The following is a 15,055-nucleotide window of genomic DNA, read 5'->3' as shown; positions in this document are numbered from 1 at the left end:
AGCAGCACCGCCAAGAAACGCACTTTATCAGTCGTCCAAGGGAACAACAACAACGTCTTCTTCGTTTTTCCCCCGCTTCACCTAAAAACCCGCGCTACTTCAGCGTCGTCCCCACTGGCGCATACCCGCTGAATTATCGTTCTGCCAAATATAGTTGCGTCATTTGCTCCCCCTTTAGAAAAGATCATCGTCCCGATGATAGAGGCTTGGAAAGCAGCGGTAAAGAACTGCGCAGTCTTGGCAGTCCTCATAGTACGGCTTCATACGCAGCACGTGAACGACCTCGGGTAAATGCCGTCGGCGCTTTGAACAGTGCGAGCTGTCTGGAACGACTTCGTAGTTGACGTCACTGATGCGTCGGAGAACTATGTAGGGCCCGAAGTATTTACGTAGGAGCTTTTCAGAGAGCCCACGCTGTCGAATAGGTGTCCAGACCCACACTTTGTCGCCGATGTTGTATGTTACGGCTTGGTGCCGAAGATTGTAGCGTCTGGCGTCAATGTCCTGCTGTTCGTGGATTCGCAGACGCGCAAGCTGCCTAGCTGCCTCTGCTCGGTGTGTTATCTCTTCAGCACCCGTCTCGTTGTCGTCAAATTCATGAGGGAGCATTGCGTCTAATGTAGTTGTAACCTCACGGCCGTATACGAGACTGAAGGGCGTCTTGCGAGTGGTCTCTTGACGAGCGGTATTGTACGCGAAGGTGACATAAGGTAAAACCTCGTCCCAGTTCCTATGCTCTACATCTACGTACATGCTTATCATATCAGCCAATGTCCTATTGAGTCGTTCTGTCAGTCCGTTCGTTTGAGGGTGATACGCTGTTGTCTTCCGGTGGGCGGTACCACTTAGACGTAGAACAATATCTAAAAACTGGGCCATGAACGCAGTACCTCTGTCCGTGACGACTACTGCGGGAGCGCCATGCCTTAAAACGATGGATTCCAGAAAAAATCGTGCCGCTTCATCTGCTGTTGCCCGTTGCAGGGCACGTGACTCGGCATATCTAGTGAGATAATCCGTGGCAACGATTATCCACCTATTACCAGTAGTAGACGTTGGGAAGGGGCCCAGAAAGTCCATGCCTACTTGTGCAAATGGTGTGGCCGGTACGTCAACAGGGTGCAGTAAGCCGGCTGGTTTGACGGATGGCGGTTTACGACGTTGGCAATCCAGACATGTCTGAACGTAACGTTTAACGACCGCAGTAAGTCTCGGCCAGTAGTAATTCTGCCGAATCCGTGCCAATGTGCGAGTGTAGCCCAAGTGCCCAGCAGTCGGCTCGTTGTGGCAGGCGTGTAAGATTTCACGTCGAAGCGGTGATGGAACAACAAGTAAGTAGTTGCTGCCGCTAGGCGAGAAGTTCTTCTTGTAGAGGACGTTGCGACGCAAGCAGTATGATGCCACCCCTCTTGCAAAGAGCCTCGGCACGCGGTTGGTTCGTCCTTCGAGGTAATCAATAAGCGGCAGCAATTCAATGTCATCCCGTTGCTGGCGTGAAAGATCGGCAGTATCCACGAGTGCCAGAAAAACCGTGTCGTCATCGTCTTGTGCTGCCGGCTCAACAGGAGACCGAGAAAGGCAGTCGGCGTCTGCGTGCCGTTTTCCCGACTTGTATGTAACAACAAAGTCGAACTCTTGGAGTCGAAGACTCCAGCGTGCGAGCCGGCCGGAAGGATCTTTCAAATTAATGAGCCAGCAGAGGGAATGGTGGTCACTAACGACGGTGAAAGACCGACCATACAAATACGGACGAAATTTCAGAACTGCCCATACCATTGCGAGGCATTCTTTTTCAGTGGTGGAGTAGTTAGCTTCGGCTCGGGATAGTGTCCTACTGGCGTAAGCAATCACCTTTTCGCTGTCGCCCTGCCATTGTACTAGCACCGCCCCTAGACCGACATTACTAGCGTCTGTATGCAATATCGTCGGGGCTTCCTCATCGAAGTGTGCTAATACCGGAGGCGATTGCATGCGTTGCCGGAGCTCGTGGAATGCCCGCTGCTGGTCTTCGCCCCAAGTAAAAGGCATATCTTCTCGGGTGAGCTGAGTTAACGGCCACGCGATACGCGAGAAATTCGCAATAAATCGCCGGTAATATGCACAGAGTCCAAGAAAACGTCGCACGGCTTTTTTGTCTGATGGAATCGGGAAATTAGCGACGGCGGCAATTTTATCCGGATCAGGTCGGACTCCTTGGCTACTGACGACGTGACCGAGGAATTGGAGCTCATGAAAACCAAAATGGCACTTCTCAGGCTTCAAAGTAAGACCGGCAGAGCGTATCGCTTCAAAAACAGTTTTCAGCCTTCGTAAGTGTTCGTCGAACGTTGCGGAAAAGACAATCACGTCATCCAAGTACACCAGGCATGTTTGCCATTTGAGTCCGGAGAGCACAGTGTCCATTAGACGCTGAAATGTTGCTGGCGCCGAACACAAACCGAAAGGAAGTACCTGAAATTCATAAAGTCCGTCAGGCGTCACAAAGGCTGTTTTCTCACGGTCTCTCTCATCCACTTCGATCTGCCAATAACCGCTTTTCAAGTCCATGGAGGAAAAGTAGCACGAGTTTCGCAACCTATCCAAGGAATCATCAATACGCGGCAGTGGATAAACGTCCTTCTTTGTGACCTGATTGAGCTTCCGATAGTCGACGCAGAAGCGCAGGCTACCGTCCTTCTTCTTCACTAAAACTACAGGTGATGCCCACGGACTATTAGATGGTCGAATAACGCCATCTTCTAGCATCGTCTTCACTTGTTTTTGTATTGCTTCGCGTTCCTTTGGGGCCACACGATAAGGGTTTTGTCGGATGGGTCTGGCGTCGACATCAGTAATGATGCGGTGTTTCGTAAGTGGCGTTTGACCAACTCTTGACGCAGAGGAGAAACAGCCCTGGTACTGCTTGATGAGCTCAAGCAGACGGTTCCGCTCAACGGCCGTTAACGTCGGATTAACGTCTACAATAGGTGCAGCTGTGTGGATTGTAGAGGCCGACTCCTGCGCTAAGTGGCAGTCTTGTATTTCTGTCACTTCATCGAAATAGGCGACAGCAGTGCCTCTAACGATGTGTCGGCGCTCCCTACTAAAATTTGTCAGCAAGAGTTCGGCGCTTCCGTCGATTACATTGATAAGTGCTCTGGCAATGGACACACCGCAATTCAGTGCTAGCGCACTGATGTGTTCCGCTACTCCAGTCCCACTTTGCAGGCTGTCACAGCGCACCTGTACGAGGGAGCAACTCCGCGGCAAAAGTATGACGTCGTCCGCGGCAATACGTAAGCGAGGTTGTTGTGGCTTCTCATGGGTGACGTTATCCGAACTCGTGGCAAATGTGACGCTTCTGTCACGGATGTTAATCACGGCGCCGTACTCCCGTAGGAAATCCATGCCCAGTATAAGTTCTTTACAACACTCAGTAAGGATGACGAGGGTGACGACGAAGGTTGAACCGGCGATTAAGAGTCGGGCCGTGCATTTCCCGACAGGTGTCATCAACTGACCTCCGGCGGTTCTTATGTTGGGCCCGTGCCATGGTGTCTTCACCTTCCTCAGTTTGTCAGCGACCTGTAAGCTAAGGATTGAAAAATGCGAGCCAGTGTCAACCAGAGCGGCTATTTCGTGGCCGTCAATGCAAACGATGAGCTCGGCGCTGACGATGTCAGTTACGTCTTTCGTACTTCTATTCGTCGTATTCGTCGTTGTGCTGGGCGTCTTTTTCGTCAATGTAGTCTTCACGTCGTCGTTCGTCGATAACGGGGGATGTGGAGCAGTTAGAGTATTGGCAACCTCACCCCCGGAGGTCGCTGCGGCTAGTTTCCCCGTCGAGGGCTAGGCGATCTGCCCCTAGTGACGTCGGCAAAGCTGCGACGAGTCGGCGAATTGTAGCGCGCCGGAGATGGAGAAGGAGAACGTGGTCGGGGCGTCGTCGTATTTGGTGGCTGACTGTTCACAGGAGCGTCGTTGTAAGCGCGTCGACCGTCGTACGGAGAATAAGCATAGTTGGCAGGGAAGCTTGGTTGTTGAGCGGCGCGATAGTTGTTCCATTTGCGGCAAACTCTATAGACGTGTCCAGCTTCACCACAATGGTAGCACACTGGTCGACGGTCGACGGTGCGCCACAAATCGGTTTTCCGACGCTGGTAGTTCGGCTGTAACTCTCCATGGAGCCAAGGGGTGGCGTGCGCATGTCGAAAATACGGCGTTGTTTGTGCTGGCATGATCGGCGGGGTCGGTAGAGTCGACGAGGGTGACGATGTCGGCTCTAGTTGTGGCGTAGGTGGTGTTGTAGTTATGGGTGTCAACGGCGTTGAAGTTGCGTTGAGTGGCCGGCGAACAGCTTCCGCATAAGTGAGGCGCCGCGGAACGTTGCCACAGTCTGGCGCTGAAAAAGCTTGCCGGACTTCCTCCCGGACGACATCAGCAACAAAAGATAACGCTGGCGTCGGTTCCGTAGGCGCAACCACAAAGCCGAGCTGCCGAAGCTCTTCTCGCACCACTTCGCGGACAACTTCACGCAGAGACATGTCGTTACTCGCAGCCAGTACGGAAGTGTTCGCCGTCGAGTTGCCCATGTCATGCTGGCGGTATCGTTGATGCAGGGCCCGTTCAATGGCTGTAGCCTCTTTTGTGAACTGTGCCACTGTTGTCGGTGGATTTCTCACAAGGCCGGCAAACAGTTGTTCCTTCACTCCTCGCAGGAGATATCGCAGCTTTCTTTCCTCTGGCATGTCTGGGTCTGCCCTACGGAAAAGACGGGCCATGTCTTCCGAGAACATAGCAACACTCTCATTGGGCTTTTGAACGCGGATTTCAAGGAGACGCTGCGCGTTTTCCCTCCTGTCGATGCTTGAAAAGGTATCCAGCAGCTGTGCGCGGAAGTCGTCCCACGTGGCAAAGCTCCTCTCCCGGTTTACGTACCACGTACGAGCATTGTCCTTCAAATAGAAATAGACACTCGAGAGTTTGTCCGCCGAGCTGGTCTTATGGTTATACTGGGCGACGCGCTCGAACTGGTCGAGCCAATCTTGGACGTCTTCAAAGGCATCACCATGAAAGCTCTCCGGGACCATAGGATTCTGTAGTGTTACTTGCGATGGAGCTGCGGTGGCCATGTTATTTGTAGGAGGCAAACGATTTCTCGAAGTTTCTTGCAGGGGACTGGACTCGGGCGCTAAGCCTAGCAGGCGACGACTGAAGCGGTGGACCGGTGTTTCGATGCGCGATGGTGATTCCGGGCTCGCTCGTCGGCTCCGCGAAGGGGTGCCAAGCATGAAGAATACCCCGCACCTCCACCAGTGTAACGACGTGGGATCAACGAGTATGCGTAGCAGCACCGCCAAGAAACGCACTTTATCAGTCGTCCAAGGGAACAACAACAACGTCTTCTTCGTTTTTCCCCCGCTTCACCTAAAAACCCGCGCTACTTCAGCGTCGTCCCCACTGGCGCATACCCGCTGAATTATCGTTCTGCCAAATATAGTTGCGTCAATATATTGTCGCGGTACAACGCGGACAGAACACAGGGAGACGTGCTTCGAAGAACAGGACAATATGTGCAAAAACAAAGAGAGCGAAGACACGTCTTCTTCGTCATCACCCAATCTGGCTCCGACCCACTAGGCGGAGTCCGTTAGTGCTCCCATCGTCGTCGTCGTCTGCATAGAATACGCGCGTCATTTGTCCCTCCCTACGAGAGCATCGTCCCGATGCTGGACAAGAAATGACAATAGCGGAAGTAAAGGGCGCTAGCATTGTTATTCGCTCACATACGGCTTCATGCGGACAACGTGCCCAAGTTCAGGATGGTGTGTGCGGCGCCGCGTGCCATTCGGATTATCGGGAACGACCTCGTAAGTGACATCACTGAGTCGCCGCAATACCCGATATGGTCCGAACTATCACCTTAACAGTTTCTCAGAGAGGCCTCGTTTCCGTACGGGTGTCCGAATCCATACTCTGTCGCCGACTTCATCGGTAACTATTCTACGGTGAAGATCGTAGCGGCCTGCGTCGTAGTCTTGCTGCTGGCAGATCCGCAAGTGCGCGAGCTGCCGAGCTTCTTCTGCGCGTTGTGTAAACACATCGGCGTCCGTATCAGCGTCGTCAAAGTCGTGTGGAAGCATCGCATCCAGCATCGTTCGTACATCTCGTCCGTGAACAAGGGTGAACGGAGTCATGCGCGTCGTCTCTTGTTTCGCCGTGTTATATGCAAAGGTGATATACGGTGGGATGTCGTCCCAATTTTTATGTTAGACATCCACGTACATTGATAGCATGTCTTCGATGCCTTTGTTTATGCGCTCTGTTAACCCATTGGTTTGTGGATGGTAGGCGGTTGACTTTCGATGGGACGTTCCACTTAGTAGCAAGACGTGATCTAAAAGTGCAGCCGTAAATGCGGTTGCTCGGTCGGTTATTACGACGGTTGGCGCGCCGCTGCACAAGGACGGCTCCCAAGCCAACATTGCTGGCATCAGTGCAGATCAGTGTAGGAGCGGTCTCATCAAAGTGAGCAAGCACTGGAGGTGTCTGCAGACGTTGCCGCAAGTCGTTTAATGCACCTTGCTCTTCGCCGCCCCATACAAAAGCAACGTCGTCTCTCTTCAGGCAAGTTAACGGCGACGCAATGCGCGCAAAGCCTGCAATAAACCGCCGGTAGTAGGCACAGAGGCCGAGGAAGCACCTGACAGCCTTTTTATCGGATGGTACGGGAAACTGTGCGACGGCTGCAATTTTTCCAGGATCCGGCCGGACACCTGCGTGGCTGAAGACGTGACCGATAAACTGCAGTTCCGCGAAGCCAGAGTGGCATTTCTGCGGCTTCAGGGTGAGGCCGGCGGAGCGTATGGACTGCAGAACCGCTTCAAGTCGTTCGAGGTGTTCTTCAAACGTTGCGGAGAACACGATGACGTCGTCGAATACACTAAGCAGGTTTTCAACTTCAGACCCGAAAGTACAGTATTCAGGGTGTCTACCAACCGGGAAAACCGGGAAAACCGGGAATTCTCAGGGAATTTGAACAGTCTGGAAAAACTCAGGGAAAAGTCAGGGAATTTGTGCTTCCATCACGGAAAATTAGCTGTAACTTTATTGAAAGGGAACGAAAGTCGTGTTAATGCTGGCTCCAGTAACAGAGGAATGGCAACGAATCGTCATTGACGCCGTGTCATCGGCACAATGTATTGCCACAGTAGTTACGACCGATTTTCTAGACGCCCGATTTTTCGGACATGCCCGATAATTTGCATGGTATTGCGGCATCACCACGTACTCCATATAGTCAATGTATATCGCCCTGACTGCAGGTCTGAAATGGCATTAAAGCCGCCACCGCCGCTATTTTGATTATCTCCCCGCCTCGCACCGGCACTCTCGCAGGCAGATCCGCTGGCAGCCGTAACCACCACCGCGGCAACGTTAGGCCTAGCTGTTTCTATGTTCGCTATTAAGCTTCTTGCCGTGCAGTGCCGTGTTTTTCATTGAAAGAATTCGCCGCTGTGACCAATGGCACCGACTCCGCCTTTGTAATCTTCGCGATTGGCGTTGAAGCTCGCGGAGCACTCCGCGTTGCGTAATGCCAGTCTCCAAAAGTTAGCTTCGCCTCAGTACACTCTTGTTAGGCGGTGAAGCATAACAAGCGTGCGAAGGGGGCAATTGTCACGGGACAGTATGTGTTCCTTAATTACACATGCGTGCACCCCGTCTCCTGTCACAGTACAAGCCCTGATATGCCTAATAAGCGTACTGGAAGGCCTTCAGAGCTTTTTCAGACGTGCCTGTGGTAATTTTAGCCCTTAAAGGCAGTTAAAGACATGCATTAATTTTTTTCAGACTGCCCGTTTTTTTTTCAATTCTTTTTGCGGCCCCATGGAAGTCCGAAAAATCAAATGTTGACTGTACAACTGACCAAGAGGATGCTTCAGATGATCCATGTGGTGAAAGCGTGGTAGAAGGAGGAAGAGAAGAGAAAGGACCGACGCACTGAGGAATTAATGGGAAAGGAAGGGTGCCGCCGCCTTTTTGAAGGAGCTTGAGCAAAAAAACTAAGTGTTGGCTGACGCTGAGACGCAGGTGTCCCTCATCCAAACCAAAATAAATTGTTTAAGCAGTGAAACCCAACACTGAGATGTTGTGTATGGGCTGAGAGTATGTCAGGACAGTTGAGGTTGACTTCCCAGCTGCTGAGAGAGAACCTTAGTTGTGACAAAGTTCAGGACCTCATACATATGAGCTTGCTATCAGTTGATAGAAATAGCTGATATTAAAAAATACTTATGTATGCATCTCCTTTTCATTCGTATTTGAAAATATTCGACTCAATTTGGAATGGGCTTTATCATTTCTTTCGCTGTGAATTTTACTAACACCTTCCTTCTGTTTTCTTTTTAAATAAAATAGATATTACTCCTTACTATTCAAACTGCATTAAGTCATTTCTTTGTTTCGGCATGCTTACTAGAGAGTGGAGAGTGGCAACGTGGTGTCAGCCTGCCTTGACATAAAACAAAGTTCTGGCTCATTCAGGGAATTTCGCAAAGGTGCTCAGGTAAAACCTGGAAAACTCAGGGAATTTGGAAATGTCAACTTGGTAGACACCCTGAGTATCCATGAGGCGTTGGAACGTAGCAGGGGCAGAACGCAAGCCGAAAGGCAAGACTTTGAATTCGTATAGGCCGTCTGGCGTCACGAACGCAGTTTTTTCACGATCTCTCGGGTCTACTTCGATGTGCCAATATCCGCTTTTTAAGTCCATTGAAGAGAAGTAACGTGCCTGTCGAAGCCTGTCGAAGCCTGTCGAGTGAATCAACTATACGGAGAAGTGGGTATACGTCTTTCTTTGTAACTTTATTTAGCTTCCGGTAGTCCACACAGAAACGCAAGCATATTATATATATATATATATATATATATATATATATATATATATATATATATATATATATATATATATATACACAGACAATGGATAGAACCATCGCTAATAGAAACTTCTGATATACGCAGGCGCGACCTGCGCTGAGCGGAAAGCCTAGCGCGGGGGTCACGGGAGAAATGAAAGCCTGTTTATATATATATATGTATATATATATATATATATATATATATATATATTCAGCGTGCTGTGGATGCGAAAATATTACGAAACCACGAAGCACTGCATATACAGGGAAGGGGAACAACGACGGCGCCATGAGTGTGGACGCCCCCAGTTTTGCTGCAATCCTTCTCACTGCGTCCCGTGAATTTGCGAATAGTAGAAAAACGTGAACCAGAGGACATACAGGTAAGGGGCGTTGACGGTGGCTCTGCGAGTGTAGGCTTCCCCCACTTTCGTTCCAAACCTTCCTAGAAAGGACCTCGGATGCACGAATATCAGACAAACACTGAGGAAACAAGGCGAAGGAAAGAAAATGATGGTGCTGCGACCCACTTTTCTTGCAAACCTCACAGCGTTCCGTCAATCTGCGAATATTAGAAAAAGGTGTACGAGTGAAGATACAGGAAAGGGGTATTGATGGTGGTGCAGTGAGTCTATGCATAGTGCAGATGGTGCAAGATAATGCAGTGCCGAGCCGACCCGCGATGGACGTGAGGCAGGCGTCAAGCACTCCCCTTACCTGAGCCGCCCCCGAAGATAGCGCAATATCGGCCCGACCCACGGCGGAGATGAAGGAGTCGTTAAGCATTCCCGTCTTTCGTTCCAAACCTTCCTCCAGCGTGCGCTGGACGCGTGAATATTGGAAAAGAAATTGGCCGACCATTGCGCCTCTTTGTAATGCATACAGAACACGCAGTGCAAAACGTAGCCAGTTCAGCGTTTCGGTGTCCGTAGCACACACCGTGATCCGCCGCTATGGAGTCGGCACTCTGGTAACGCACCATCGTATAGTGGGTCACAGCAGCGGAAAGGGAGGGCGAGATTAGCAATTATTTATTGTTACTTCAGGGGTGGGATGACGAAATGGGTGGAGAACAGGGGTATCGAGTAGACGTCACGCACTCATTCACTCACAGACAGGGATCAATTTGGCCGCACCTGCTTGTGGTGCACATGGGAAGTAGAAGTAACGCGAAACGCTAGAATTGTCTTTCGAGTCACCGCAACGGCACTGCGCCAGGTATGGGGACGTACAGGGCAAGAGTGGAGGTGGCAGGACAGCCAGGCGCAAGCACTGCCAGAGGCGACATATGACACCGAGGAACGCGCTCCGCAAACGGGGAAGCGATAGACACGGCAGAGAGCCATACAGCCACGCGACGCCGAGACGAAGGAGTGGATAACCGAGGATCAGGCGCGAGGCGGCAAGGCACTCCCGCCACCGGCACCGCGGAAGAGCCGCGACAGTGGGACAAGGGACGGCGAAGCCGGAGGGGAGGGTAGCAGCGAGAGTCACCAAACCGGCGCTGCGCGAACGAATGGGGCGAGAGGATAGGTTTGAACACGTGATCCGGTTTTGGAGGACAAGGGGCATAGAGTTTCCTACACTATACTGCAGGGAACTCTGCTACTGCCGTCGTTGTCCTACCATGGGGATGACGGGAAGTACTTGGATTTGTCTCATATTCGTACGTGTGGATTCAGGCGTGTTTGTGGCTTCGTATGCTACGCTATATAAATCTTATTATAAATTTCATAGCAATATATACTCTTCGAAGTGCACAAGACGCCGTGAATATGGACAATCGCAACTAATTGGAATGGTTGAGCTGGTTGAGGTGGCCAAATCGGAACATACCAAGCGTCTTAAGGTGACTCATGCCTGCGATAAATTCATAAGGGTGTTTCACATCGCTTATCGATACGTGCATCTGTGGCTTAATGGTTTCAATATCCGGCGTCTCTGTTAGAGGTCCTGTGTTCAAATCCTGCCGTCGCATAATGTTAATGTTTATCTGATTACCCATTACACAGCACATTGTTGAAAATGACTAGTTTACAATCTCAAAAAGCCGCTTGAAGCCAGAAGGACGAAATTTAGGCAAATCCATGTACTTCCCGTAATTCCCACGCTGGTGCAACCACTGCCACTGCAGCTCCCGTTGACACTAGCGCCAGAGTTCCGTCGAGTAATTATTATATGAAACCTATATTATATGACAAGGGGAGAGCAAGGCTCGCGCTGCGGACGAGAGATTGCAGCAGGAGCGCGAGCAGCTAGAGAAGAGCGCTGATGATCACCTCGGTTACGACGAGGCACGACGGTGACATGAAATGTGGGAACGGGAGCCAATGTGAGCCCTGCGCTCGAAAACACGAAACAGAACAGACCACCATACGCGGAACGTCGGACAATGGCGGTGCTGTGAGTGTAGACGTGCCCCGCCTTCGATAGAAACATATGTACAGTGGGCCATCAATGCGCGAATACTAGGAAAGAGTAAAGCAGAGGAGGTACATCCAAGGGGAGTCGAATGCGGCGCTGTGGGTGTGGAATGAGTAGGCTGATAATTTTGGTGACTCGGAAGCGTTCCGCGATGGCAGGTCTTTGCGTGCAAGCTCGAAACAAAAACGGCGGACTTAATCATGTCTGCGCCGATTTCGTGGGTGAAATTGAGTTATGTTCACAAAAGACACAGTATGAAGAAGTCAATGTAGTGACACGTGCAGCATGCCCTGAAGGACGTATCAATGCACTAGGCCGAGCAAGTAATGCTTGTTCTTATGCCATTTATATTAGAGGTTTTTTGTGACAACCCTATCGTTGCATTCATATGTTAGTCGAATATTCATGCCACCTTGAAGGGGTGGAGACATCAAAATTTTCGTTCATGCGTTTGTTGATTCAAACGTTGCGTCATGCTTCAGGGAGCACGATACACACAGCGGGATTCATATATATCCGATAAATAATTTAATAATAGCATTATTATACCGAGCGATTTCGGTTTCTGGTCCGGGGGATGCTATGACGTCACAGAGGAGGAAACGCAACATGGCTTGGTCACGTGGGGCACAAAAAATAGTGACGTAAAACTATGCTGCGTCGTCTGCTCGCGCATACGCGTGCTCTGCCAGCAGAGGCCAGCTCTGCTGGCAGAGCACGCGTGCCTGTCGCGATTATTATAATTATTGCGAAGAGTGACAACAACGGTATGAAAATATTGCGGCTTGTGAGTGTCGGTGATTCATTCCGAAGCGCCGTAATCTTTAGCTTTAAGTGAACCGGAAAAGGCCTAGCGACGATATCGGCGGCGCTGAACGATCAGAGGCGGTGAAGCTGCCGTCGGTGCCACAGTGACCACTCCTCGGTCGCTGATTGGCCGCTTCGCCGTACGGCTGCCGCACAAACGGGTCCCAGGCCCATCCTCTCTACGGCAAGGAAATCTCGCCGTTCGCGAGCAAAACCGCCGTCGCAAGGGGGGCCGCGAACGGCAAACGGCGTGCGGCGAGTTTCCGTGCCGGTAACGTGGACGGGCCCTCACATTGAGAAAGGCCAAGCGAACGAGAGACCGCTCCGGGCTGCCGATCTACGCGACTATGCGAGGAGAGAAGCGGACAACACGAACGCCGCATATCCTGGTCCCTTTCGGAGTCGGCCGGCTAGTGTCACACTCAAACGTGTAAAGGCCCGTTCGCACGGCAACTCGCCGCACGCAGTTTGCCGTTCGCGGGCGCCGTGCGGCGTTCGTGTTGTCCACTTCTGTCCTCTTGTGTCCGTGTCTGCATCCCTTACCCCTTATTTGCATTGAGAAAGGATTTCTATATGCCTGTAGTTTGGTCATAGTGCAGGCTATGCTCGGTCGCTCGGCTCAGCGGGTTCCGTAATCGGCATTTCATCGCTACTCATCCTACGTCACGTTTTTGTGCTAGTGTGCTATGACGTCAATATTTTCGTTCGTCCTCTGTGACGTGGTAACGGCCGCGCTAGCGATGAGTCTCGACTACGAGAAGGAGTTTTTAATGACTTTTTGGAGCAGAATTAAAATTATCTTGAAATGTTTGCAGCGTCCAATACCTCGTTCTGGGCGTCTTTGCATACGGAAGCAGCCTGCAACATGCTTTTTATTGCCTCAAAATTTGGTGTCCCAACCCCTTTAATAATTTGCATTGCCACCTTATTGGGATGTTTTGCAACAGCTGCGCAATATACAAAACTGGCTTACCACCCCGATCCCGGAATGAAACTCCAAATTGACATTGAACAGCTCTGTATACATCGCTGTCGCACAAACTCACCGAACTGTCAATTCTAATTAACTTCAATTTTGTCCCCCAAAGCCGGTCGTCATTGTTTCAAACCTCGACATTTCAATGGGCAATTATTCCTTGCATTCTGCACAAACTGCGTTGTGTGCCTTCTTATTTCGAGTACTGCAGCCTATTTTACAGCCCAAGAATGAGGTGTAAGGTACACAACTTTAAAATACTAAATATAAATAAACCCAAGTAAAGCGTCACACAGTGCAACAAGCATTTTGGAAAACAGGAATATGGAAATTAAATGCTGCATCAAAAGAATGATACACCAAAGTTGAATTCAATGCACTATCAGATGAGAAATTGCAGCACAAACAGTAGTCATAATAGAGAAGACATATACATTAATATAAAGGAAACAGTTCTTTTACCCCTTCATGGTGCCACTTAGCAAAGATGAAAAGTTGACTGGCTGTGATGATCTAGCTGTAGTAATATAAAAATTGGAGGACGCTTAAGCTTCGCCTTCAAGAGTGGAACGCGACAGCGTTCCCGTCGACCCGCCAAGGGGTATTGGGCTACGGCGCAGCGACAACGCGCCCCGCATCGGACGCGGTGAGCGTCAAGCAACGTAGCGTTCGGCGCGACAACGAAATGCGCGCCTCAGCAAGCGACGCACGCCTGAGCCTTCTAAGGTAACACCGCGTTCACTAGAGGCGCTTTTGTACCGCTTTGAAGCATCGAACTCGTGGCTCAGTGGTAACGTCTCCGTCTCACACTCCGGAGACCCTGGTTCGATTCCCACCCAGCCCATCTTGGAAGTTGCTTTTTATTTATGAAGTGCCTGCCGTGATTTATCGCTCACGGCCAACGCCGCGGACGCCGACGCCGACGCCGACGACACCGGCTTTTCTGCGACACGAGCTCCTTAACGCTATCGCGTTAATAATCATTTTGCTTTAGACATAGAAACAACCTGTCATGCTTTACGCTCTGGACAGGAAGCCGCCAGATTTACCCACAACTAAACCTAGAATTAGAATTCAGGTTATGTAATACGATGAAGTCAACAACGTCTATATCTCCCTTTTTCACGAAAGAGAAATAAAGTTTCCTTCTGCACCTATATTGTGCAGCAAATCAAAGCTGCAGGTTAGCCGGGCATACGATGCAGTTACGACTGCCGTTCCAGCACTGCAATACTGAAAGCACTAACTTATCTGCGCCGTGTCGTCTTCCTCCGACGAGGCTCCTGCCGCCGCCGCTTGCACAGCTTGCCCACCTTATACAAAAGCAACGATACGAAACTTCAATTCTGTCACCGTATTCTGGCACATGGGAAACAAAGCAAATATCATAAGCTTTCAGTAACATTTAACTTTCTGCATGGCAAACCTACACAGTACCACAATTCTCACGTGTTATAAAAAGCAAGAGAGCTATAAAATGTAATTATTGTACGTTTGGACATCGTTTCTCACAAGTCGTGTCTCAGGACCAGGAATGTATTACAGGACGTGTAGGGTGTCAGGGGGCAACCATACCCGAAAAATACAAAGACAGGAAATAATGTATTAAAGGCGTATTCCATATGTAATTTAAAAATACAGTACCCATATGGAAGTAGTGCTAACGTTATGGTAAAACTTGCCTAATAGACATGTTGACAGGTTATCTGTAAACTTTTATTAGATGTTGCACAAGACTCGCTGCATGCAGCTGTTACAAAACCACGAGGTATGTTCGGTAAGTTAAAATTCATGAATGAGGCACGGACGGGAAAGATATATGTATTGTAGGGAAAGAATAGAATGCAATTTTCGCAGTTGCGAACCATGATTTCGTTAGAACTCGTGGTAGCAAGTCGGTATTGACCATATGTAATTTAAAAATACAGTACCCATATGGAAGTAGTGC

General features: G+C 50.1%; 1 protein-coding gene and 1 long non-coding RNA gene across 2 annotated transcripts in view; one reads left to right on the top strand and one right to left on the bottom strand.

The window, feature by feature from the left end:
- LOC142592696 (uncharacterized) overlaps positions 1–15,055 on the top strand; it is a 409,269-nt gene that overhangs the window by 356,942 nt on the left and 37,272 nt on the right. The gene's annotated exons all lie outside the window — the stretch shown is intronic.
- LOC142592698 (uncharacterized) overlaps positions 1–15,055 on the bottom strand; it is a 75,980-nt gene that overhangs the window by 37,702 nt on the left and 23,223 nt on the right. The window contains exon 3 of the long non-coding RNA XR_012830782.1: positions 14,355–14,420. This is a non-coding gene — a long non-coding RNA (uncharacterized LOC142592698). The remainder of the gene's footprint in view (positions 1–14,354; positions 14,421–15,055) is intronic.

Source organism: Dermacentor variabilis, chromosome 9 (genome assembly GCF_050947875.1).
Source record: "Dermacentor variabilis isolate Ectoservices chromosome 9, ASM5094787v1, whole genome shotgun sequence".
Lineage (NCBI taxonomy): Eukaryota > Metazoa > Arthropoda > Arachnida > Ixodida > Ixodidae > Dermacentor > Dermacentor variabilis.
Note: the sequence above shows the minus strand (reverse complement) of the source record. Positions and strands in the feature narration are given on the sequence as shown.